The sequence below is a fragment of the Oncorhynchus masou genome, chromosome 29 (assembly GCF_036934945.1).
Source record: "Oncorhynchus masou masou isolate Uvic2021 chromosome 29, UVic_Omas_1.1, whole genome shotgun sequence".
Lineage (NCBI taxonomy): Eukaryota > Metazoa > Chordata > Actinopteri > Salmoniformes > Salmonidae > Oncorhynchus > Oncorhynchus masou.
In genome coordinates this window covers 69,887,285-69,913,401 of record NC_088240.1, presented here as the reverse complement: position 1 = coordinate 69,913,401, position 26,117 = coordinate 69,887,285, and positions in this window count along the sequence as shown.

Sequence of the window (26,117 nt, the reverse complement as noted above, 5' to 3'; positions counted from 1 at the left end):
GTCTGCTAGGGCGGGGAGACACTTCTCCTGAAGTCTGCTAGGGTGTGGAGACACTTCTCCTGAAGACTGCCAGGGCGGGGAGACACTTCTCCTGAAGACTCATAGGGCGGGGAGACACTTCTCCTGAAGACTGCCAGGGTGTGGAGACACTTCTCCTGAAGACTCATAGGGCGTGGAGACACTGCTCCTGAAGACTCATAGGGCAGGGAGACACTTCTCCTGAAGACTCATAGGGCGGGGAGACACTTCTCCTGAAGACTGCCAGGGCGGGGAGACACTTCTCCTGAAGACTCATAGGGCGGGAAGACACTTCTCCTGAAGTCTGCTAGGGCGGGGAGACACTTCTCCTGAAGACTGCCAGGGTGTGGAGACACTTCTCCTGAAGACTGCCAGGGTGTGGAGACACTTCTCCTGAAGACTGCCAGGGCGGGGAGACACTTCTCCTGAAGACTCATAGGGTGGGGAGACACTTCTCCTGAAGACTGCCAGGGCGGGGAGACACTTCTCCTGAAGACTCATAGGGCGGGGAGACACTTCTCCTGAAGTCTGCCAGGGTGTGGAGACACTTCTCCTGAAGACTGCCAGGGCGGGGAGACACTTCTCCTGAAGACTCATAGGGTGGGGAGACACTTCTCCTGAAGACTGCCAGGGTGTGGAGACACTTCTCCTGAAGACTGACAGGGCGTGGAGACACTTCTCCTGAAGACTGCCAGGGCGTGGAGACACTTCTCCTGAAGACTCATAGGGCGGGGAGACACTTCTCCTGAAGACTGCCAGGGTGTGGAGACACTTCTCCTGAAGACTCATAGGGTGGGGAGACACTTCTCCTGAAGACTTCCAGGGCGTGGAGACACTTCTCCTGAAGACTCATAGGGTGGGGAGACACTTCTCCTGAAGACTTCCAGGGCGTGGAGACACTTCTCCTGAAGACTCATAGGGTGGGGAGACACTTCTCCTGAAGACTTCCAGGGCGTGGAGACACTTCTCCTGAAGACTCATAGGGTGGGGAGACACTTCTCCTGAAGACTGCCAGAGCGTGGAGACACTTCTCCTGAAGATTCATAGGGTGTGGAGACACTTCTCCTGAAGACTGCCAGGGCGTGGAGACACTTCTCCTGAAGACTCATAGGGCGGGGAGACACTTCTTCTGAAAAATGCCAGGATGTGTAGACACTTCTCCTGAAGACTGCCAGGGTTGGACTAGACATTCCAGAAGATACTTTCCAAGATGCATCGCCAGAGGAGACATAAGATGTGATTTTTAATGAGAACTTGTGGCCAAATGCAGGAGAGAGAGAGAACTAGAACCCTCACAGTACTGTACAGTATGAGTGATTATATTATACATGTTGATGAGAACTAGAACCCTCACAGTACTGTACAGTATGAGTGATTAAACTACACATGTTGATGAGAACTAGAACCCTCACAGTACTGTACAGTATGAGTGATTATACTACACATGTTGATGAGAACTAGAACCCTCACAGTACTGTACAGTATGAGTGATTATACTACACATGTTGATGAGAACTAGAACCCTCACAGTACTGTACAGTATGAGTGATTATACTACACATGTTGATGAGAACTAGAACCCTCACAGTACTGTACAGTATGAGTGATTATATTATACATGTTGATGAGAACTAGAACCCTCACAGTACTGTACAGTATGAGTGATTATACTACACATGTTGATGAGAACTAGAACCCTCACAGTACTGTACAGTATGAGTGATTATATTATACATGTTGATGAGAACTAGAACCCTCACAGTACTGTACAGTATGAGTGATTATACTACACATGTTGATGAGAACTAGAAGCCTCACAGTACTGTACAGTATGAGTGATTATACTACACATGTTGATGAGAACTAGAACCCTCACAGTACTGTACAGTATGAGTGATTATACTATACATGTTGATGAGAACTAGAACCCTCACAGTACTGTACAGTATGAGTGATTATACTATACATGTTGATGAGAACTAGAACCCTCACAGTACTGTACAGTATGAGTGTTATACTATACATGTTGATAAGAACTAGAACCCTCACAGTACTGTACAGTATGAGTGATTATACTATACATGTTGATGAGAACTAGAACCCTCACAGTACTGTACAGTATGAGTGATTATATTATACATGTTGATGAGAACTAGAACCCTCACAGTACTGTACAGTATGAGTGATTATACTACACATGTTGATGAGAACTAGAACCCTCACAGTACTGTACAGTATGAGTGATTATATTATACATGTTGATGAGAACTAGAACCCTCACAGTACTGTACAGTATGAGTGATTATATTATACATGTTGATGAGAACTAGAACCCTCACAGTACTGTACAGTATGAGTGATTATACTACACATGTTGATGAGAACTAGAACCCTCACAGTACTGTACAGTATGAGTGATTATACTATACATGTTGATGAGAACTAGAACCCTCACAGTACTGTACAGTATGAGTGATTATACTACACATGTTGATGAGAACTAGAACCCTCACAGTACTGTACAGTATGAGTGATTATACTACACATGTTGATGAGAACTAGAACCCTCACAGTACTGTACAGTATGAGTGATTATACTATACATGTTGATGAGAACTAGAACCCTCACAGTACTGTACAGTATGAGTGATTATACTATACATGTTGTTTTCTTTTTTATTATTATTGCAGCCCTGGAATTTCACGAATTTGTTTGTTGTTTCAACTTTTATTTTTCACAAGTAAATTACTATATGCAAAGATCTAGAAGAAATAAGGGCTATTGAAGCAAATTGCTGCATTTCTGAATCATTCTTGTTCCATATACTTTAGTACGGTCAATAAAGTGAAAAGGTGTTATTATTATTCTATAATGAAATACTGATTTACGTGAAAAATCATTCAAACTTCAAAGAGAAGTTCATTTATGTAATGCTCCTTGTTGTTAGTGTTTTTTAGGTCAGTGTGTTATGAGTGACAATGTATGCTTTCTGAGTGAGAATTGTTGACAGTGTTATGGTCGTACAAGCTTCTTTTGAGACATATATGAAGTGTTTTGGTGGTTTGAGTGAGTTTTGGAGGTGAGATGAATTGTTTGGCCAAGATGCATGTTGGTAATGCAGACTGTGTGAAGAGTTTTGAAAAAGTGGCTTAGCACTATTGGCTGATGCTTGTCAGCAAAAAAACTGTAATTGGATGGTCAGTGACCATGAGATGCAACGTTTTCACTGTATTCTCCTAAACAGGAAGTGGGTCAGAGCTGTACCAGACTGTACCAGTACCAGACTCTCTTTTTCTGAATCACTATTGACTGTCATTGACGTGTGTGTGTGTGCCTGTGTGACAGCGTGCATTTGTGTGCAAGTATGTGTGGTATCAAACTGCACTCATGGCATTGCATTCCCAGCCAACGAAGGCTAAATTAGCAATCATCTCACCGTAGGAGACTCTGGCTTCTAATCTATAATTCACTCTCCCAAACGGTTTCATATGCTTGTGGATTTTGGAGGCGTGTAGATTCTGCTGTGGCAGCAAATGCTCCCCAGTGGCAATAATACTAATGACGATAACCCAGGTGGCAAATATTACTGCTCGGCTCTGACCCACTGAATTATGGGCCAAATGGAGAGGAGGGGAGGGAGGGAGAGATGGAGGGAGGGAGGGGGGAGATGGATGGATGGATGGAGGGAGGGAGGGAGAGATGGATGGAGGGAGGGGGAGATGAATGGATGGATGGATGGATGGATGGAGGGAGGGAGAGATGGAGGGAGGGAGAGATGGAGGGAGGGAGGGGGGGGATGGATGGATGGATGGAGGGAGGGAGGGAGGGAGGGAGGGAGGGAGGGAGGGAGGGAGGGAGGGAGGGAGGGAGGGAGGGAGGGAGGGAGGGAGGGAGGGAGGGGGGGAGATGGATGGATGGAGGGAGGGAGGGAGGGAGGGAGGGAGGGAGGGAGGGAGGGAGGGAGGGAGGGAGGGAGGGAGGGAGGGAGGGAGGGAGGGAGGGAGGGAGAGATGGAGGGAGAGATGGAAGGAGGGAGGGAGAGGTGGAGGGAGGGAGAGATGGAGGGAGGGAGAGAGAGATGGATGGAGCGAGGGAGAGATGGAGGGAGAGATGGAAGGAGGGAGGGAGGGAGACCTTGTTGTAGCGCTGTCCTTGGAATTTAAAAGCATGTGGTTGGTCCACCACCTCTACTGTCTGTCTCTTCACACTGTAGCTCATGAGAGGAAGTCATATGATATTTTTTCTGATGACCCTATTATGACCTCTTGTAATGCTGGAGCTTTTCTTAAACAAACATTTATTCTCATTTGATAGCAGCAAACACTGTATGATTGGCCTTAACCGTTTCCATCTACGTGGGAGATTGTATTTTGTTTGGACAATTAGTGAGAACAGATTAGTCTCATTGATTCTTACTAACTACAAAAATATATATATATTTTAAAAAGCGCTATTAATTTGCTTCTCACAGGTTTCATTTCATTGAATAAAATATGCTGGCCACATAGCTGATACAGACCTGGTTTCAAATACTTTTTGAAATGATTTGAAATACTTTCGCTGTGCTTGATTGATCTTGCCTGGCTTGATGAAACCATTAGAAAAGTCCCATATGTGCAAAACCCCACCTAAATAGCACTCCTAACAGACTCAAGCAAATGCTCAAAGTATTTCAAAGATTTGAAACCAGGTGTTTAGCTGTATGTTTAACTCCACCTTCATCCCCTTACACACACAAAAACTCCACCTTCATCCCCTTACACACACACACAAACTCTACCTTCATCCCCTTACACACACACACAAACTCCACCTCCATCCCCTTACACACACACACACACAAACTCCACCTCCATCCCCACCTGACCTGAGGCCCCCTAGGAAGAAAATGTCAAATAAGAGAAACTCCAATGCAACATGTGATCTCTCAGTCATTATGAAAGGCAATAATAGTGAGCATGGCATTTAGCCTGGTTTAACCAGGCTTGTAGGCACTTACAGGCCTAATCAGGCCTAATACCGATGGTGTGTCCACCCCCAGCACTGTAGGCTGACAACTTCACATGGATAGGTCACACTGTCCTGGGGTAGAACTTTATGAAATCTCAGTGAGGTATATTATATTTGAAACGTTGTGGCTAGAGAGTAACGGTATGCTGCTGCTGATTGGAGACTTTAAAGGTAACATTTATTGATTCTCTGCCCACTGTGATTGAGCATAAACAGTCTTTTGTGTGACCGTCCATGTAAAGCTGAAGATTCCTCTTATCTTGTCAGTTGTCTGTGTGCGGTTTTCTTCCCTAAGAGGATGCCAAAGACGTGAACACAATGTCTCTGGTACACAGCCAGTATGCCTTGGGCTCAACTCTTTACCTTCCTTGTGAGCCTTCCATGACTGTAGTGATATTCTATATGACAGTATGTCTAATACTACATGACAGCATAACGTTACCTCTCTCAGGGGATCCCTTTCTTATGAAAGTGATTCTGGTTGGTTCTTCTGGGTTTTTTGGATCCTCTCCTGTTTCCAGGCTTGATAATGTACAGGACAAGATGTCCTGTCTGCTCCGTGATAAAGGGAACTATATCATTATGTTCTTGATCTACGGGACTGACTGACCTGTACTGAGGACATGAGTTGTTCTAGGTCATTCCTGGGACAGGCAGGATATGGCATATAGTGATACATGTCAATCAGAAGTGAACTTAAAGCTATGTTTTGGAGAAACTTACTATGCAGGCCCCTCTAAATCGCTGCTACAATATTTATCTTTCAGACCAACACCACATGAATAGTGATTTGTGTCAGACATGTAGCATAATGTATGTAGTCAATCAGAGCCATGTGTGTTGTGTTGGTTGCCAGTGTGATTGTGGAGGTCACCGTGGTGACAGCCCACTGGGCAGGGTGAGATCTGGGGTTTGATACAAACACAACAGCTATATCTGAGATTTTAGAGGCTCGATATGATACAGTTAGTAACCCTCTGCTGACACAATCTGACTGTTCTTAGTGTCCGTGCTGCAGGCAAGAGAAACACAAAGTTAGACCCTTCAGAGCCACAGAATCAGATCTAGCTCGTTATACAATGCCCTTTACTGTACACGGCTGAATAAGACCTTTTGTCTTTGGCGTTTTTCCCAGGGACAAACCAATATGGAGATACAATTTCATAAAAAAGGCGAAAGGCCAAAGTCATTTTTCAGAATATTGTTGTGAAATCCATCCAGCCACCCCCTCCTTTACCTTTCCTCTTTCCCCTCTTCCCTCTTTCTTTCCCAGTTCAGTTCTGTCTAACAGCTGACTTCTATGCAGGTTGACCCTTATTGTTATGAATCTTGCCCTGGAGGCAGAACTTAACGATTTCTGCAAAGTCAAAATGGGCTAAATTGTAAAAATGTGTGGAAACAAAAAATGTGTGCTTTTTGGTCTTAATTTAAGGTTAGATTGTATTACTTTGTGGCTGTGCCAGCTAGTGCCCTCTCTGCAGAGCTGACTCTAGGGCAAGATTCATGACATTAAATAGAAGGTTGTCAGTCTGGAGAATTGAGAAGATCTCCATTAGAGCTGAGAAATGGTCAAACAAGAGACAGAGAAGTCAACCTAGGGAATGGGGAAAAAAAGAGACATTTTGTGTTAATAGTGTTCAGATGGGCCTACAGTAATGATCTGTTAATTATCTATTATCATGTCAATCACACTGAGGTCATATGAGTTGAACATGTGTAGATCAGTTATAGATTGGTGTCCTGTGTGAATTTAAGTATGCTCTCTCTAATTCTGTCTTTCTCTCTCTCGGAGGACCTGAGCCCCAGGACCATGCCTCAGGACTACCTGGCCTGATGACTCCTTGCTGCCCCAGTCCACCTGGCCGTGCTGCTGCTCCAGTTTCAACTGTTCTGCCTGCGGATATGGAATCCTGACCTGTTCACCGGACGTGCTACCTGTCCCAGACCTATTATTTGACCATGCTGGCCATTTATGAACATTTGGACATCTTGGCCATGTTCTGTTATAATCTCCACCCGGCACAGCCAGAAGAGGACTGGCCACCCCTCATAGCCTGGTTCCTCTCTAGGTTTCTTCCTGGGTTTTGACCTTTCCAGGGAGTTTTTCCTAGCCACTGTGCTTCAAGACATGCATTGCTTACTGTTTGGGGTTTTAGGCTGGGTTTCTGTACAGCACTTTAAGATATCAGCTGATGTACGAAGGGCTATATAAATACATTTGATTTGATTTATAGATCTGCGTGTCCATGTTCCTCTGTGGATGGAACAACATTGTGTTGTCTTCCTTGTCCTTGTAACAATGGCTGCTATGCTGGGCTGGGATGCATAGCACTGGAAATAGCAGCAGGGCCATGACCTCCACCCCCTCAGAGAGCTGAAAGGTATGTGCTGCTAATCCTACTGACCTTCACTGCACTGAGGAGAGAGAAGGGGAGAGAGGGCAGAGGGAGACAGAGAAAGAAAGGGGCGAGAGAGAAATAGGGCGGTGAGTGTCTTTTCTGAATGCCAAACTGATCTGGCAGAGGTTAAAATCCCCCCCCCCCAAACGGGGCAGAGGAAACTGATTTAGCCTACATAAGGTTATAGCTCTCTACAGTCATAGTACAAAGACAGTTCAGCTAAGAGTCATCCATACAATCATTGAATGTAGTATTATTTTTCTATTGTTCTTTGACATTGTTAATGAAAATGTCCTACTACTTCACAAGTACAGGAAGAGGTACGTTAGTGTGTACTGTACTCAGGCAGATATTCGTACGCATTTCTAAATACTCCATCCCTGTGACAGTGATCAGGGCCATCGAGAATATGTCTTTAGAGGACATAGGGAGAGGCTACTACATTATTCCCTGTTTTTTTACATTCTAAATGTATTCTTGTATCCTTCTTCCTCACTCCTCATTCATCCTCCCAGAGACACATTCATATTTAGCGTGACTCTGGTGACGTGGAGAGAACATAGAGAGAGAGCACTGCTCTGGGTCAGTTTAACACCTCTTTGATCGTCCCTGTGGTTCCAGAGTGCTGATGAGAACCAGAGGGAGAAGTAGCAGTTTGTCAGAGACACATCGACCACAGCCAAATAGTGATAAGCAGGAGCCAGAGTGAGACACGATGGACGACTGTAGACATTAACACGGCACTCCAAAACCAAACTGGTGTTTGTTACAATTCAATCAGATTGTTTTTCTCACTCTTTTAAAGGTCAATGCAGCAGACATCTTTCTATTTCAATATGAAATCATTTCTGGGTAAAAATGAAGTACCTTACTGTGATTATTTTCAATTAAAATGGTAAAAAATTTAATAAAAGCTTCTTAGGTTTAGCATTCTCCTGGCATCTGCCCAAACCCAGATCCTCCTGTCAGACTGCCAAATGGTGAAGCGTAATTCATCCCTCCAGAGAACACTTTTCCACTGCTCCAGAGTCCAATGGCGTCGAGATTTACACCACTCCAGCTGACGCTTGGCATTGCGCATGGTGATCTTAGGCACATGTGTAGCTGCTTGGCCATAGAAACCCATTTCATGAAGATCCTGACGAACAGTTATTGTGCTGACGTTGCTTCCAGAGACAGTTTGGAACTCTGAAGTGAGTGTTGCAGCCGATGACAGATGATTTTTACGCGCTTTAGCACTCGGCGGCCCTGTTCTGTGAGCTTGTGTAGCTGAGCTGTTGTTGCTCCTAGATGTTTCCACTTCACAATAACAGCACCTACAGTTGACCGAGGAAGCTCTTGCAGGGCAGAAATGTTACGAACAGACTTGTGGGAAAGGTGGCATCTTATGATGGTGCTACGTTGAAAGTCACTGAGCTCTTCAGTAAGGCCATTCTACTGCCAATGTGTGTCTATGGAGATTGCATGGTGGTGTGCTCGATTGTATACACCTGTCAGCAACAGTTGTGGCAGAAATAGCCGAATCCACTAATTTGAAGGGGTGTCCACATACTTTTGTATATATATAGTGTATCAATATACCTGTATAACTAAACATTTACATTTACATTTACATTTAAGTCATTTGGCAGACGCTCTTATCCAGAGCGACTTACAAATTGGTGAATTCACCTTATGACATCCAGTGGAACAGCCACTTTACAATAGTGCATCTAAATCATTTAAGGGGGGAGAAGGATTGCTTTATCCTATCCTAGGTATTCCTTAAAGAGGTGGGGTTTCAGGTGTCTCCGGAAGGTGGTGATTGACTCCGCTGTCCTGGCGTCGTGAGGGAGTTTGTTCCACCATTGGGGGGCCAGAGCAGCGAACAGTTTTGACTGGGCTGAGTAAAACAACAATTTTAAAATAATTGAAATTGGATGTTTGTTGATGTTTCAGATTAAAAGGTAGGTCTGATAGAGTTGCCCACTCAGTCCATACAGTTGATTATGACAGCGGGTTTCAATCGCCACAAGACATGGCCCAAACTACCACGGTACATCATGTCCCTGTGGACCAACGAGTCAAATGAATTTGTATAGTAGGCTACAATGCACCATATTTAGATCACATTGATTCACAACAAGAAAACGTGAACTAGGGAGAAAACAGCTAATTAAAATGGGAAAAATGTTGTATCAACGTGCTATCACGTGGTGCGGTAAACAATAAAACACATGGGGCATCATATGGGTTCATCAATGACTCACCAACTGCAAAACAAGCTCCGGTTTAAGCTCTCAAATTGACCTCAACCCCGGCAAAACGGTGACGGTTAACAGGTCTGGATGCAGCGTCCGTTCCGCTTGAAGAAACCACCAACCAACCGTTCTGTCTGGAGTGCGTTTCCCATTCCCCAAATTTGTCTTGAGCAGAGCCTGCTAAACGCAAAAGGACAACAATACATGTATAGGTGTACACATAGCACAAAGTACTTTCCATACTCTCACTTTCTCTCTCTCACACACACACACACACACACACACACACACACACACACACACACACACACACACACACACACACACACACACACACACACACACACACACACACACACACACACACACACACACACACAAACACACACACACACACACACACACACACACACACACACACACACACACACACACACACACACATTGCTGTGTGATTTCTGTTTATCTGTACACAGATCCCTTTCCACTAACATGTTCTTCTTTGATATGGTTTAGAGTCAAGCTCCCTGCTGCGCTGGAGACCCTGTAAAGCAGTTGGTGCCAGATTGGCACGGTCTATTCCTCAGCCATCAGTAGGCAGGGAGACCAACACTGGGTCTAGCTATGGAGTTTCACTTCTCAAACGGCTGATTATCCAAGCCAGGCTGTTTACCTTGGAGTACAATCAATATCAGGGTGCCCTGTGAGATTTCTATTAGAGGGGCGGTGCTGCTGTATGGCGGGCGGCGTTGCCCTGTGAAGTGGGCGATGGCTGTGTGGAACAGCGAGCGGGACTGCGAGGGCCAGATAAAAGATGAATTATAGATATCCTGCCCCAGGGCCCAGCGTTGAGCATAGCGTGGAGGGAGAAGGGAGAGAGAGTGTGTGTGTGTGTGTGTGGAGGCTGATTCCTGGTTGATGAATCCCACAGGCGGTGCTTGGCTCTTAAAGGTGGGAATATATTAAAAGTGAAAGCAGATGAATGAAGGGTATGTTTTTCTAAGGTGGAGGGAGAGATGCAGGAATGGTGGTGGTGCATCTTTGCATGCTGTGAATTATACAAGCAGTTAACGAGTATGTGAAAGATGTGTCAGGGACAAGGATTTTCCAGAATTATAATTAGGAGCGGTTCTAACATTAAATGCATTGGAATACCACAGAGAGTGATTCGCATTTAATTCTAACACTCTTAGATACGCTGACTGGGATTCTGTTGCTATACAGTGCACAGAACACCTTGCTAAATATACTCTATATTCACCAGTAAAATGACATGCATGCCAATTCTGACCATCTACTGAGGATATATTTTCCCCAAAATGTCATCCATCTCGAGTTATTTCAGGGCACTTTCTGCAGAAGCTTTACGGTTTCAAGCCACACACCAAGAGAGCGATTCAGTGAAGTAGCCGACAGTAGAACAGCCAATCCAACATCAACATCCAGAACTTAGAACAGTCTCACCACACACACAGGCACAATGTGAAATACAACCATCATCTAGTTCCCAAAATGTTTCATTATGGAATGCGTAGAATAACAGTGTGGCAACAATGTGCCTTCCAATAAAATGCAAGTTAATTGAAAGAACTGAATGAATAGAAAATAATGAGAAATAAATATATTATTTGTGCTTGGTATTCTTTGGGTTTTGGTGCCTTGATCACACATTCATTTACGTTTTGAACTTTACTGTAAGGCATTATTATGACTTTCAATGACTTTCATCACCAGGAACTGCACAGAGGGGAAGATGTCAGGGCACCACTCAGGTCCCAATCCAATGAGATTGATATACCCTGATGAAGGCATTCTACGAAAACATAGTTGATTTTCAGCAATAAAACGTTTGTTAGATGTTACTATCTATTGTCCTACCAAGAATTGCTTATATCAGAAAATCTTCTTGTGTTCATAAGGAGATTGGCCACAGTCTACAGTCTGGCTTGGACGGAGGATAGCCTCTGCGTTCTCAGTGTGTCTGTCTGTCTGTCTGTCTGTCTGTCTGTCTGTCTGTCTGTCTGTCTGTCCAGTTCAGATGGTGGGACTGCCAGAAACTGACAATTTGCTCTTTGGATGTCAATAACAAGACTTGGCCCGCTCTGCATCCCCCCTTCTCTCCCCTCCCATCTCCTCCCCTCCCCTCCCCTCCCCTCCCCTCCCCTCCCCTCCCCTCCCCTCCCCTCCCCTCCCCTCCCCTCCGCTGGAGTCTCTCTCTCACTCTCGGCTTTCTTGGCTTCGCTTCCAAGGAGCTCTGGGTACCCTGAAACACGCCTGCAGACGTGCAGATTCCACTCCCTATCAGGCAAAAACAAACACAATCCCATATCAAAACAACATGCCCTCTCGCTTTGAACCAAAACACACACCTCCCTCTGTGCACTAAGCCTGGGAGCCAACACAGACAGTTGGCGGCTGGGACTGACTCCTTTACACCATGGACAGAGTTCAGAGCTCTGCCTGCCTGCCTTCAAATCTGACTGCATTGTTGTTTCACAGACGCTGATGGTCGACTGATGGAAGTAGAAACACTCCATGACTTAGAGCATTCTAGAACATCTTAGGGGCAGTCTTGGATCCTAAAGCCTACACATTCATCTCTGCTGTATGCTCAGAGAGCTCTCTGTCAGTTAAATCTTCTAGTGTGTTGAACTATATTCAACTCTGTATTCATCTCTGCTGTATGCTCAGAGAGCTCTCTGTCAGTTATATATTCTAGTGTGTTGAGCTATATTCAACTCTGTATTCATCTCTGCTGTATGCTCAGAGAGCTCTCTGTCAGTTATATATTCTAGTGTGTTGAGCTATATTCAACTCTGTATTCATCTCTGCTGTATGCTCAGAGCTCTCTGTTAGTTATATCTTCTAGTGTGTTGAACTATATTCAACTCTGTATTCATCTTTGCTGTATGCTCAGAGAGCTCTCTCTCCATCAGACTGAAGCCTCTATAATGAGAGAGTGTGAATGTTGTTGTGTGTATGTGTGTGTGTGAATGTGCAGGTGCATGACAGCAAGCTTGCGTGCATGCGTGTACGTGTGAGAGAGAGACTGGGAGATTTTCCAGTGTTAAGGAGCAGGCAGAGGCTGAACTTCGACTTCAAAGGTGTGTCAGGGGAGGCAGCGTTCAGCTCAGCCCGTCTGCCTAGACACCCGAGCAGAGCACTGTGGAATGTACATTCCATGACCTCTCTCTCACACTCTCGCGCTTTCTCTTGTTCCCCATTCTCTCCCTATCTGTCTCCCTCCCTCCCTCCCTCACCCCTCGTCTCCCTCTCCCCTCCCTCTCTCTCTCACATAAACACATTCACACACCTCCTTCCTCCCTCCCCTCTAAAGTCTTTCCGATGGTGTGACACATATTACCAGGCCAACTGTGTGCCAGCACTGCATCGCTGTCTTTCCTCCACCTGCTCCCTTGCTTGTTTACCCCCGACACCCCACTATCTTATGTTCACCTCTCCCTCTGCCCTTATTTCCCTCCTCCACTCCTTCTCCACTCTGTCTCTCTCCTTCCCCCATCATGTCTTAATCCTGGGAAGCACTCCTCAGTCTCAGAGGTTGTGTGACTCAGAGGTTGTGTGACCTGTCTCCACTCTCTCACTCTCCACTCTCTCACTCTCTCTCTCCCCTCTCTCCCTCTCCACTCTCTCTCACCCTCTCCCCTCCAATTCTCTCTCTCTCAGCCTTACACACACTAACTGGGGAACACAGCAAACTGTTGTTCTAGGAGAATTCCGTATTGAAACATTCCAGGCACAGAATAATACATTTTCCAGATGATTTTTTTGGGGAACCGATTGTTGTGAGAAGACTCTCAGCGTCAGATGTTGTCTTTGGACCACAATATTTTTATTTTGCCTCTGTGTATTTGCTAACTCTTTGTGTGTGGTGTGAAACGCTGCTGAGGGATCAATGGTGTGTGTCTGACCACTACGGAAACCTGGGTGCTCATGGCCACCCATTAAGCAGTTAGGCATCTATTAGCATTAATCATGGTAATGACCAAATTGAACACCATTTCCTCATGACCACACATTGAACAGTTAGGCATCTATTACCATTAATCATGGTAATGGCCAGATTGAACACCATTTACTCATGACCAAACATTGAACAGTTAGGGATCTATGACCGTTTGCCACTTTAGATGTGGTACAGGGTGTGGTTAATGTGTAGGTGTACAGTATTAGCAGACAGCAGACTGCATGGTCGGCGCCATTGGGGCAGAGAGTTTGGTTCATGTGTAGTTTGGAACCGTATAAATAAGTCTGTATACTTACCATGTTGTTTTTTTATGAACGTTTCACTAAAATCTGATATCATGTTGAAAATATTATAGACATTACTTTTATATTAAATACATTTTTCAAAAAAAATGATCCTTGCAGTCCTATTTTGGACATCCATCAGAGAGAGAGGAAGGTTGGGACGGCAGGTAGCCTAGTGGTTACTGGCTCAGCTTTGTCTTTCACATGCTTAGCACTTGAAACAGCAGCCCAATACTTAACAGCAATAATCAACATCACATGTTTGTACTCAAGACAGAAGAATAGAACATATATAGAAATTGAAGGAACAAATCACACTCGTCTTAATCCTAAAGGTCTGGACCCTGAGTTTTGTTCCAGCACATTGGTAAAAAAAATACATTTACAAAACATTTATTTAAAAATGTAAAGTTTATGCATACAATAATGAATCATTGATTGTGTTGACTATTGCTGAAGTATATATTAAAATTGTGTGTTTAAAGCCTGAAGACATGAATTTGAGATGGAAACAGCTGGCATGGAACCTCCAGAACATCTGTCTTGCTTCCTGTTGACATGACATCGCACCTTCCAACCATGTGTAACATTGTAACACTGAATCCCTCTGCCTCCCAGTTACATTAGGATCAGACTACAGCCGTGTATGAGGTGAAGGTTGCAACACAAACAAGCAACGTGCATCTGTCAACCTCCCTCCCTCTCTTCCTCCTTTTCTCTCTCTCTCCTTTTCTCCATATCCTTTGTCTCTCTTTGTCTCTCTCCCTCTCTTTCACTCCCTCTCTCTATATCTTACAAATTCCAATTTGTACAATATGTTACTTAAGATCCCATTCAACCTCTTTAATGTGAAAATCCAACCTCATACTGGAGCAGATAGGACAGCTTGTCAAGGCATAAAGACGGTAAGGAGAGGAGAATATGATATGCAACACTCTATAACCCTGTAACCCCAGAAGAGCTAGCTACTCCCTGAATGAGCTCACGTATCATTTTTTTTAAACCTAATGACCATCTGTACACTGTAGAGTTTATTGGATAATCCTATATAGGAGGGTTTGGATGAGAGTTGGATGCAGGATATGCCAGGCTGCAACTTCTTGTTCTGATGAGCGTTGACCAGAAGACTGAATAGAGGACGATCAGAGAGAGATGCAGATCACCCCCCTACCCTCCCCAACCCCACAAGGGGGCCATGTCACCTCACTGGGCCTGACCCGGGAGGCAGCGAAAGTTGTACATTCATCCCCCACAACAGAGGAACAATGGAACATGGCTAGTTAGTGTTGTTTTTTTTTACCATTGTGAATCATTCACTCTTCTGTGTCTGCAGGGGCCGATGGCTGCCGGGCCGGCTCAATCAAAACGGTGTTTGGCTCAAACAGTGTTTGGCGGAGCTGGGCCACTTCTGCCATGCCTGAGGGCCAGACTGACTGAAACAAAGAAAACCAGAAACAAACGGAAGAGAGAGAGGAGAGGAACGCAAACATCCTGGAGGAATGTAATGCTGCTCTGTTCTGGAGCTCTGAAGCACGGCAGCAGATGGCAACAAAGATCTTGCGTCAGAGCACAGCACAGGGACCATGTTGACTTTGATCCTAGCTCTCACCCCCTGCCCAGCAAGCACTGTCTCTGGGCACAAGTCATCTGCACCGGGGCTGGATGGATAGATTGATGCACAGTGATTCTCAATATATCTATATATAACAATATATCTCTCATTGTTTTGGGGCGGCAGGTAGCCTAGTGGTTAGAGCGTTGGGCCAGTAACTGACAGGTTGCTTGATCGAATCCTCGAGCTGACAAGGTAAAAATCTGTCCTTCTGCCCCTGAACAAGGCAGTTAACCCACTGTTCCCAGGTTGTCATCGGAAATAAGAATTTGTTCTTAACTGACTTGCCTAGTTAAATAAAGGTTAAATACAAAATTGTAATATCTGTCTCTCTCTGGGAGTGTTTGTATGTTTAGCTGAAATACAAACACACTTCGTTCTTTGGAACAACAATATTAGCTGATTCTGAAAGTCTTAGAATCATCTAATACAGTATTCTCTAAACCTGTAACTTTGCAGAAACACAACCCTCTGACAGAGTAAGCCTCCCTTCATCTGCTGTTGTCTCAGCCATCTCTGCTCAACGTGATAGGGACTGTGTTTACATGGCTTTGGTTAGGTAAACCAGACAGTGAGAGATGAGCCCGGCCCAGGTCTGTGACAGGCTCGCCACAGGAGAGATACATACTGTAGATAGCAGAGTTAGATCAACATCCCAGCTGCTCACTGCTGTTAGCTGACGATGGATAGATGGGTGGATTAGGATGTTGCTAGCTCTGTGTTGTTGAGTTTCATTAAAAAACTAACAAAAATATCATACTGTATCCCCATGTCTTCTCATTAGCAGGCTGAGAAGTCTTACAAGCCTGGTTCTCTCTCTCACACACAAACGCTAATATCCAAGTTGAAGGATTTTCAAGTACTGTATAATTACAGGCAGAGCAGAGTGGGGAGAAGCACTGCACAGTGCTGTTAGGTTCCTGTCAACAGAACCTACTAATGCCAATTGTATGTGTTTGCCTCTCAATGGAGTATGGTAATATGACTTAAAGAGATCCTTGTCTGACCTAGTCAAATAGAAGAACAGAGTAAGCTCTGGGTTTCTTAACTAACTGACATGCCAGCTTTCAGCCTCAGACTGTATAGCGAGAGGATAGTACTATACAGTACATGGTTACGTCTTGTTTTGAATCAATGTGGGATCCTGACTCTGGATGGATTGATGCTGTCTGGATTCTGAGTCTAAATAACCTGAAAATAGGGACCACTACATCATTTAAAGCTGTGTTATAAAGGTTTTGTATAATCACAGCCTGTAGTTTTGAAAGTAGTGCTCATGAGGCAAAACGGGTCCCTGAAGATTTCGCACAATTGTGTACAACGTAATCCATTTTCCTTTTTCTTCTGCAATTCATTCGTATGATATCTTACAAATTCCAATTTCTACAACATGTTACAAACGTTTAAGTGCTTAAGAAGGTATATGAGCTCGCTACACCCTGAATGAGCTCACGTATCATTTATTTTTAACCTAATGACCCTCCGTACGCTGTAGAATTTATTGGATGATGGATGCAGGAAGCAGGATGCCTAAAGATAATAAAATATATAAGTCAAGGAGATGTTTTTAGTCATTTCAATTTTTCCAAGATATCGATAATCCTATATTCCTTTTCCCTTCTCCTATACAAGCAAACATCTTCTGCTATAATGTAAAAGGAAAACTAGCCTGTAACATGATCAACTCCTGTAAAGTCTTCTCAGTTATCGTAAAGGGATCCAGTTAGTGTGAGGGATATGGTAAAGCCCTCCTATTGGTCACAGGGAAAATATTTTTGCTTTTTTAAAAGCAAATTTCCTGCAATTCCACACATTTTGCCCCCGGGCAGAGAAATCATTTTATAGTTTTAAAGCTAGTTTCCTGAAATTCTATATATTTTGTCATGGGGCTGAGAGAAAATGTGATTTTTTTAAGCAAATTTCCTGCAATTCTATACATTTTGCATGGCAAAACATGCAAAATATATTACATATATATATTTTAAAAATATACAAAAATGCACATATATATTAAAAAAATTATACAAACATAAATATATATATATATATATATATTTATTTTTGTACAATTTTTTCTTATTTCACCTTTATTTAACCGGGTAGGCTAGTTGAGAACAAGTTCTCATTTACAACTACGACCTGGCCAAGATAAAGCAAAGCAGTGCGACACAAACAACAACACAGAGTTACACATGGATAAACAAGTGTACAGTCAATAACACAATAGAAAAAATTGAAAGTCTATATACAGTGTGTGCAAATGGCGTGAGGAGGTAAGGCAATAAATAGGACATAGTAGCGGAGTAATTACAATTTAGCAAATTAACACTGGAGTGATGAGTGATGAAGCAGGTAGAAATAATGGTGTGCAAAAGAGCAGAAAAGTAAATAAAATCAATATGGGGATGAGGTAGGTAGATTGGGTGGGCTATTTACAGATGAGCTATGTCCAGCTGCAGCGATTGGTTAGCTGCTTAGATAGCTGATGTTTAAAGTTAGTGAGGGAAATATAAGTCTCCAGCTTCAGCGATTTTTCGTTCCAGTGATTGGGAGCAGAGAACTGAAAGGAAAGGCAGCCAAAGGAGGTGTTGGCTTTGGGGATGACCAGTGAGATACTGCTGGAGCGTGTGCTACGGGTGGGTGTTGTTATCGAGACCAGTGAGCTGAGATAAGGTGGAGCTTTACCTAGCGTAGACTTATAGATGACCTGGAGCCAGTGGGTCTGGCAATGAATATGTAACGAAGGTCAGCCGACTAGAGCATACAGGTCGCAGTGGTGGGTGGTGTAAGGGGCTTTGGTGACAAAACGGATGGCACTGTGATAGACTGCATCCAGTTTGCTGAGTAGTATAGGAAAGTATTTTGTAAATGACATCGCCAAAGTCAAGTATCGGTAGGATAATCTATAGTTTTACGAGGGTATGTTTGGCGGCGTGAGTGAAGGAGGCTTTGTTGCGAAATAGGAAGCCGATTCTAGATTTAGTTTTGGATTGGAGATGTTTAATATGAGTCTGGAAGGAGAGTTTACAGTCTAGCCAGACACCTAGGTATTTGTAGTTGTCCACATATTCTAAGTCAGAACCGTCCAGAGTAATGATGCTGGACAGACGAGCGGGTAAGGGCAGCGATCGGTTGAAGAGCATGCATTTAGTTTTACTTGCATTTAAGACCAGTTGGAGGCCACGAAAGGAGAGTTGTATGGCATTGAAGCTCGTCTCGAGGTTAGTTAACACAGTGTCCAAAGAAGGGCCAGATGTAAACAGAATGGTGTCATCTGTGTAGAGGTAGATCAGGGAATCACCAGCAGCAAGAGTGACATCGTTGATATATACAGAGATAAGAGTCGACCCGAGAATTTAACCCTGTGGTACCCCCATAGAGACTGCCAGAGGTCCGAACAACAGGCCCTCCGGTTTGACACACTGAACTCTGTCTGAGAAGTAGTTGGTGAACCAGGCAAGGCAATAATTTGAGAAACCAAGGTTGTTGAGTCTGCTGATAAGAATGTGGTTGATTGACAGAGTTGAAAGCCTTAGCCAGGTTGATGTAGACGGCTGCACAGTACCGTCTTTTATCGATGGCGGTTATGATATCGTTTAGTACCTTGAGCGTGGCTGAGGTGCAACCGTGACCAACTCGGAAACCGGATTGCAGAGCGGAAATGGTATGGTGGGATTCGAAATGGCCAGTGATCTGTTTATTAACTTGGCTTTCTAAAAAACTTTAGAAAGGTGGGGCAGGATGGATATAGGTCTATAACAGTTTGGTTCTAGAGTGTCACCCCCTTTGTAGAGGGGGACGACCGCTGCAGCTTTCCAATCTTTAGGGATCTTGGACGATACGAAAGAGACGTTGAACAGAGTGGTAATATGTAATATAGGCCCATTATTTTGTCTACCTACTTTATATCTGGTTTTATTCTTTTAAGTTAGCCCTGAAAAGTTTTTACATCCCTAATTATTTTGGATTTTGGATTTTTTGGAGTGGCAGGAACGATTTAGCAGAGGTGGCCCGCCGCTGCAAAATGAATGTAGGGGAAACACTGGGGATTTAATGCTTCCAGTATGCGTTAGCTGTCACACGATCCAAATAACTGCATTAGTTATGACTTAGTTATGGATAGGGATACTGAAGACTAGTCAATAGGACTAGCAGCATTCAACTGTATGGATTGGATTACAAAAGACTCCCATTTTCTAGTGTGTCTGAGATCCTGGTCCTTTGAGGTATCACTGTGAATGCTCATTGGGAATTGTATACATATGCCTGTACCTTTCAGCCAAGGAAAGGGAATGGGGGATACCTAGTCAGTTGTACAAGCCATACGCCTTTACGTAAACAGGCAAAATACTCCAAAAACTAAAGTGACATTGACTTGGTTGTGTTTAGAAAATGGGGCCCACAGTAAAGGATGTATGAGATGCCTGGGTTTGTTCCATCCCCTAATCCTGTAGGCTGTTTTGCCATTGGGAATCAGCAGCAACTTCCTTAATCATAAGCTTCACTGTGAATCTGATCCTCTATGTGACTCTCCTCCCTGTTGTTTGGGCTGAAACATAACCTCTCAGACCCCAAAAGAGAACCAGAGGGATTCTCATAATGTCCTGACACACAGCTGGACTCCTCCAGGGCTGGAAGTGGAACTCTAGAACATGCAGCACGCCAACCAATCCAATCTGGGTGCAAATGGCATTTGTTTCTTTTAAATACTTCAGCTGTGCTTGACCGAGTTCATCTGGTGCAATGGCACCAATGGAATAGTCCCAAAAGTGCAAACCACACTGTCCATTTGAGACAAAGCGTGTAGTGCTCAAAGTATTCAAAAGAAAACGAACACTATTTGAACCCAGCAGTTGTGGCTGGCTATAACTGGAGCCAACAGTACTCAAACACTGCTCCCTCCCCAGCTCCAGCTCTCCAACTCTCTAATCCCATATAAAGATAGTGAAGTCATGATTTTACTCCCCAGAGAACAACCTCAACCGGACCTTGTCTCTCCCCTAATGGCCAACACATGTGCTGCACTAAACCCCAACCAACGCTATATAAAATACAGACTCACATATCTGCCAATAAACCCAAATATCCTGTTGTTTGTGTAATTTACACATTTGTATTTGGGATATTGCATTTGGCTTTAGAAGAATGTTGAAAATATTTTCTAAGTCTCGCCCTCTCAGGGAATGGCCCATTCAGAATGTAAAATTCCTTAACAAATTAAATGTAGTGTTTATTTGAGGCAGAAGAATAGTCCGGGTGTCAGTTTTCAGAGCTAGAGTACTCTGTGGCTTAGGATAGCCAAGCTAGCTCAAATGATTGAGGATATGGGCCCACAGAAAGATTGGTCTAAATTGAATGTCAAAATTACCATATCCTAAGCTCGCACCAAATTGGCTAGTGGCATTATCATGTGGGGTTTTGTGCTATTTAGAATATGCTTCTTGTGGGATCACGTCCTCTAATTATTTGGGAGTACCACGTTTAAGACATTCCATCATTATCTTACAGTATACAAAGAGTACAACTGATGTAGCCATGGTCACAAGCTTCATGCAGTCATGCAGGCACAAGTTTATTTTTACTTACCGCTCGCTAACTCTGTTTCTAGGTCAATTTGGTCAAATTGCCCAGGGGTGGTGGTTGGGCTGGTTGTCTGTTTCTGATATTGACCTGTTGTCTAGTGGGACACACTTATCAGTTCTTTGCTGAGATGTTGAGGGGAACAGCAACAGGTTATGCAGGTCCCTGGTGAACCAATAATTTCTCTTTTCTTCTCAGCCAAGCCAGAACGATTGTTCTTCTTTTCATTGTAATTTGTTGGTTTAACAGAGAGGGGGGAGTTAGGCCCTAAAGACTTGGATTTTAATAGATACCTTACAGCATAATCATAACTTGAAAGACACCACCCCGCTGGTTTGGGTAAACATCTTCAGAATTCAAAATGTCTGCGGGGAGAAAGGGGGCTGGTGAGGCGGATAGTGGTGGATAGATGGTCCATTACAACATTATAGCATGGTGGAGAAACTAACGAGGGAGGAGATGAGAGCATGCTTACAGCACACACACAAACATGCTCACACACACTCACACGCACACATGCACAAATACATACATCACGTAGACACAGTCACACACACACACGATGAGATGAGAGCACGTTCAAAACACAGCAGTATAATCAAAGCTGTACAGAGAGAACGGTCAGCATGCATTGTGTTGGGAACAGGACCGGTGTGGAAATAATGACCCCGGCCTGGACAGGACAGGAGTGTATGGTATGGTAAACTGCAGAGGGAAAGGAAAATCAAGTCTTATCATATTTTACTAGGGGGCTGATTGGTAGGGTAGATTAGAACTGAAATGAAACGAAGAAGAGGTTTTCCCCCTGGAAATACAATTATATTCCTGTGCTTGTAATTCAGTGTGTACTCCCTCAGGGCAGGGTTGGGGCCACAACATAAAATAGAACACATGCACATAGGGCTGTTCCACTCTGGCGCTGGTGTCACACATTAAATGTATCTCTATGGGTAGAATCACACACTCTTTCTCTCTCACCAAATCTATATATTACTGCAGTTGAATTGACTACAATGGGAAATCATAGTAGTCACCAACCAAAGTCGGGTCCTCCTTTCCACTAGCATACTGTCAACATTTTTTCCCCTTTTTCTGATGGTTGCTGGTCAAAGCAAGACTGTGAAAACAGACTGGACAACCTCTCCCTCTCACTCTCTATCAATCTCTCTCCCTCTCTCTCTCTGTGCTATAGGGAGCATCATATATAATACTACATAACTTACTATAGAATTCTAGGTTAGATTTCCTGAAGGAGAAAGCCTCCACTTCTATGTCAAAGATAATGAAACAAAAACACTATAGTAAATACTACACTTCTGTCTGTAAAAACACTACAGAAATACTACCATTTAGTACAGTCTGCAAAAACACTACAGTAAATACTACCATTTAGTACAGTCTGCAAAAACGCTACAGAAATGCTACCGTTTAGTACAGTCTGCAAAAACAATACAGTAAATACTACAGTGTAGTAGTCTGCAAAAACACTACAGTAAATAGTACCGTTTAGTGCAGTCTGCAAAAACAATACAGTAAATACTACCATTTAGTACAGTCTGCAAAAACAATACAGTAAATACTACAGTGTAGTAGTCTGCAAAAACACTACAGTAAATACTACCATTTAGTGCAGTCTGCAAAAACAATACAGTAAATACTACCATTTAGTACAGTCTGCAAAAACAATACAGTAAATACTACAGTGTAGTAGTCTGCAAAAACAATACAGTAAATACTACCGTTTACTACAGTCTGAAAAACACTACAGTAAATGCTACCGTTTAGTACAGTCTGCAAAAACAATACAGGAAGTACTACAGTGTAGTGGTCTGCAAAAACAATACAGTAAATACCACAGTGTAGTAGTCTGCAAAAACAAAACAGTAAATACTACCGTTTAGTACAGTCTGCAAAAACAATACAGGAAATACTACAGTGTAGTAATCTGCAAAAACAATACAGTAAATACTATCGTTTAGTACAGTCTGCAAAAACAATACAGTAAATACTACAGCGTAGTAGTCTGCAAAAACAATACAGTAAATACTACCATTTAGTACAGTCTGTAAAAACAATACAGTAAATACTACAGTGTAGTAGTCTGCAAAAACAATACAGTAAATACTACCATTTAGTACAGTCTGCAAAAACAATACAGTAAATACTACAGTGTAGTAGTCTGCAAAAACACTACAGTAAATACTACCACATTTAGTACAATCTGCAAAAACAATACAGTAAATACTACAGTGTAGTAGTCTGCAAAAACAATACAGTAAATACTACCGTTTACTACAGTCTGCAAAACAATACAGTAAATACTACAGTGTAGTAGTCTGCAAAAACAATACAGTAAATACTACCGTTTAGTACAGTCTGCAAAAACGCTACAGAAATGCTACCGTTTAGTACAGTCTGCAAAAACAATACAGTAAATAGTACAGTCTAGTAGAGTCTGCAAAAACACAACATTCATTACTATAGTCTATACAGTGCATTCGGAAAGTATTCAGACCCCTTGACTTTTCCCACATTTCGTTACATTAAAGCCTTATTCTAAAATGTATTACACATACAATACCCCTTAATGACAAAGCAAAAACAGCTTTAGAAATTTTAGCAAATTTATTAAAAACAAAAAACTTAAATATCACATTGACACATTGACCCTTTACTCAGTACTTTGTTGAAGCACCTTTGGCAGCGATTACAGCCTTGACTTTTCTTGGGTATGACGCCACAAGCTTGGCACACCTGTATTTGGGGAGTTTCTCACATTCTTCCCTGCAGATATTCTCAAGCCCTGTCAGGTTGGACGGGGAGCATCACCGCACAGCTATTTTTTGGTCTCTCCAGAGGTGTTCGACTGGGTTCAAGTCCAGGCTCTGGCTGGGCAACTCAAGGACATTCAGAGACTCGTCCCGAAGCCACTCCTTTGTTGTCTTGGCTATGTGCTTAATTAAGGTCATTGTCCTGTTGGAAGGTAAACCATCACCCCAGTCTGAAGTCCTGAGTGCTCTGGAGTAGGTTTTCATGAATGGTCTTGCTATACTTTGCTCTGTTTATCATTCCCTCAATCTTGACTAGTCTCCCAGTCCCTGCCACTGAAAAACATCCCCACATTATGATACTGCCACCACCATGCTTCACCGTAGGGATGGTGCCAGGTTTCCTCTAGACATGAAGCTTGGCATTCAGGCCAAAGAGTTCAATCTTGGTTTCATCAGACTAGTGAATCTTGTTTCTCATGCTCTGTCATGTGCTTTTTACTGAGGAGTGGCCACTCTACCATAAAGGCCTGATTGGTGGAGTGCTGCAGAGACGGTTGTCTTTCTAGAAGGCTCTCCCAACTCCACAGAGGAACTCTGGAGCTCTGTCAGAGTGATCATTGGGTCCTTGTTCACCTCCCTTTAAGAATGATGGACCTTCAATGCTGCAGAAATGTTTTGGTACCCTTCCCCAGATCTGTGCCTCAACACAATCCTGTCTCGAAGCTCTAAGGACAATTCCTTCAACCTCATGGCTTGGTTTTCTCTCTGACATGCACTGTCAACTGTGGGACCTTATATATATAGGTGTGTGCCTTTCCAAATCATCTCCAATCCATTGAATTTACCACAGGTGGACTCCAATCAAGTTGTAGAAACATCTCAAGGATGATCAGTGGAAACAGGATGCACCTGAGCTGAATTTTGAGTCTCATATCAAAAGGTCTGACGAAAGTCCACAAAAACACTACATTGATTACAACAGTAAACTCAGGAAAAACACTACAGTGAATTCTATAGTATTTATACCATAGCATACTCTAGTATTTTTTTCATGTAGTTGAGGCTGAGGAGGAAAGGATTCTGGCTGGATCTGTCTCTGTCCTCATTAGTACTGAGCTGAGCTGCTCCTCCTGACACACACATGCATGCAAACACACAAACACTCACACACTTTTACAAACACAAACACTCTCTGAGTCTGACTGCTGACAGTTTGAAGATATTGATAGGAGCAGAGGTCTGTGAGATGTGAAATCCCCTGAGTAAAGGAGAATGCAGCTGAATGGTTGTAATTGGGCACTGAGTATCAATCTGCTGCCAAATACCTCACAGTTTTCACCTCTAATGTTCTCCACCATTGCTATGGTAATGTTAAGGCATCTCTGCATGCTGATGAGATGAGATGCTGTACGTTCACAGCTCAGTACCTGCCCTTAGTTTGTCTCTGTCACACACACACACATAGCTGTTTTCTAATAACAGAGAGATCAGTGAGCCTCTGACAAACACACATTATTATTCCTAGAATATATTTTTATTCCATACAGTGTTTGGTTGAAAGTTGTCAACAAGGTGTATTGTTAGTGTCAATAGTGAAAATGATATTGTTGTATGTTATTTCACAATCACTATACGTTATAGTAAGTTACACTGCCAGTGCCAAATGCGTTCACCTCATTGAAAGGTTTGTACCACAGAACTAACAGAACATAGTGAAACTTTGAACTATTCAAGGAGAGTTTCACCAAATAATATCTTTGCTTTTCAACGGTGTCTCTCTGAATATTACCAAACAATATACTTGCCTTTCAATGGTGTGTCTGCCCACATGGAAAAACACTACATTCCAGAAAAACACTACACTTTTTTAACGATGGTAAATACTACAGTATTTAATTTTTATGTACCTGCCCATTCTTCTCCCATATCCTACTTTGCGCCACCCACAAGTGAGAACCACACATGCCAAGTATAGACCATATTGTGTTCCCTACAGGTTATAGAAAAGAGCAGAAGTTCTGAAATATTGGTTCAGACCCAAGTCCTTCCTACCTACAGGTTATAGAAAAGAGCAGAAGATCTGAAATATTGGTTCAGACCCCTGTCCTTCCTACCTACAGGTTATAGAAAAGAGCAGAAGTTCTGAAATATTGGTTCAGACCCAAGTCCTTCCTACCTACAGGTTATAGAAAAGAGCAGAAGTTCTGAAATATTGGT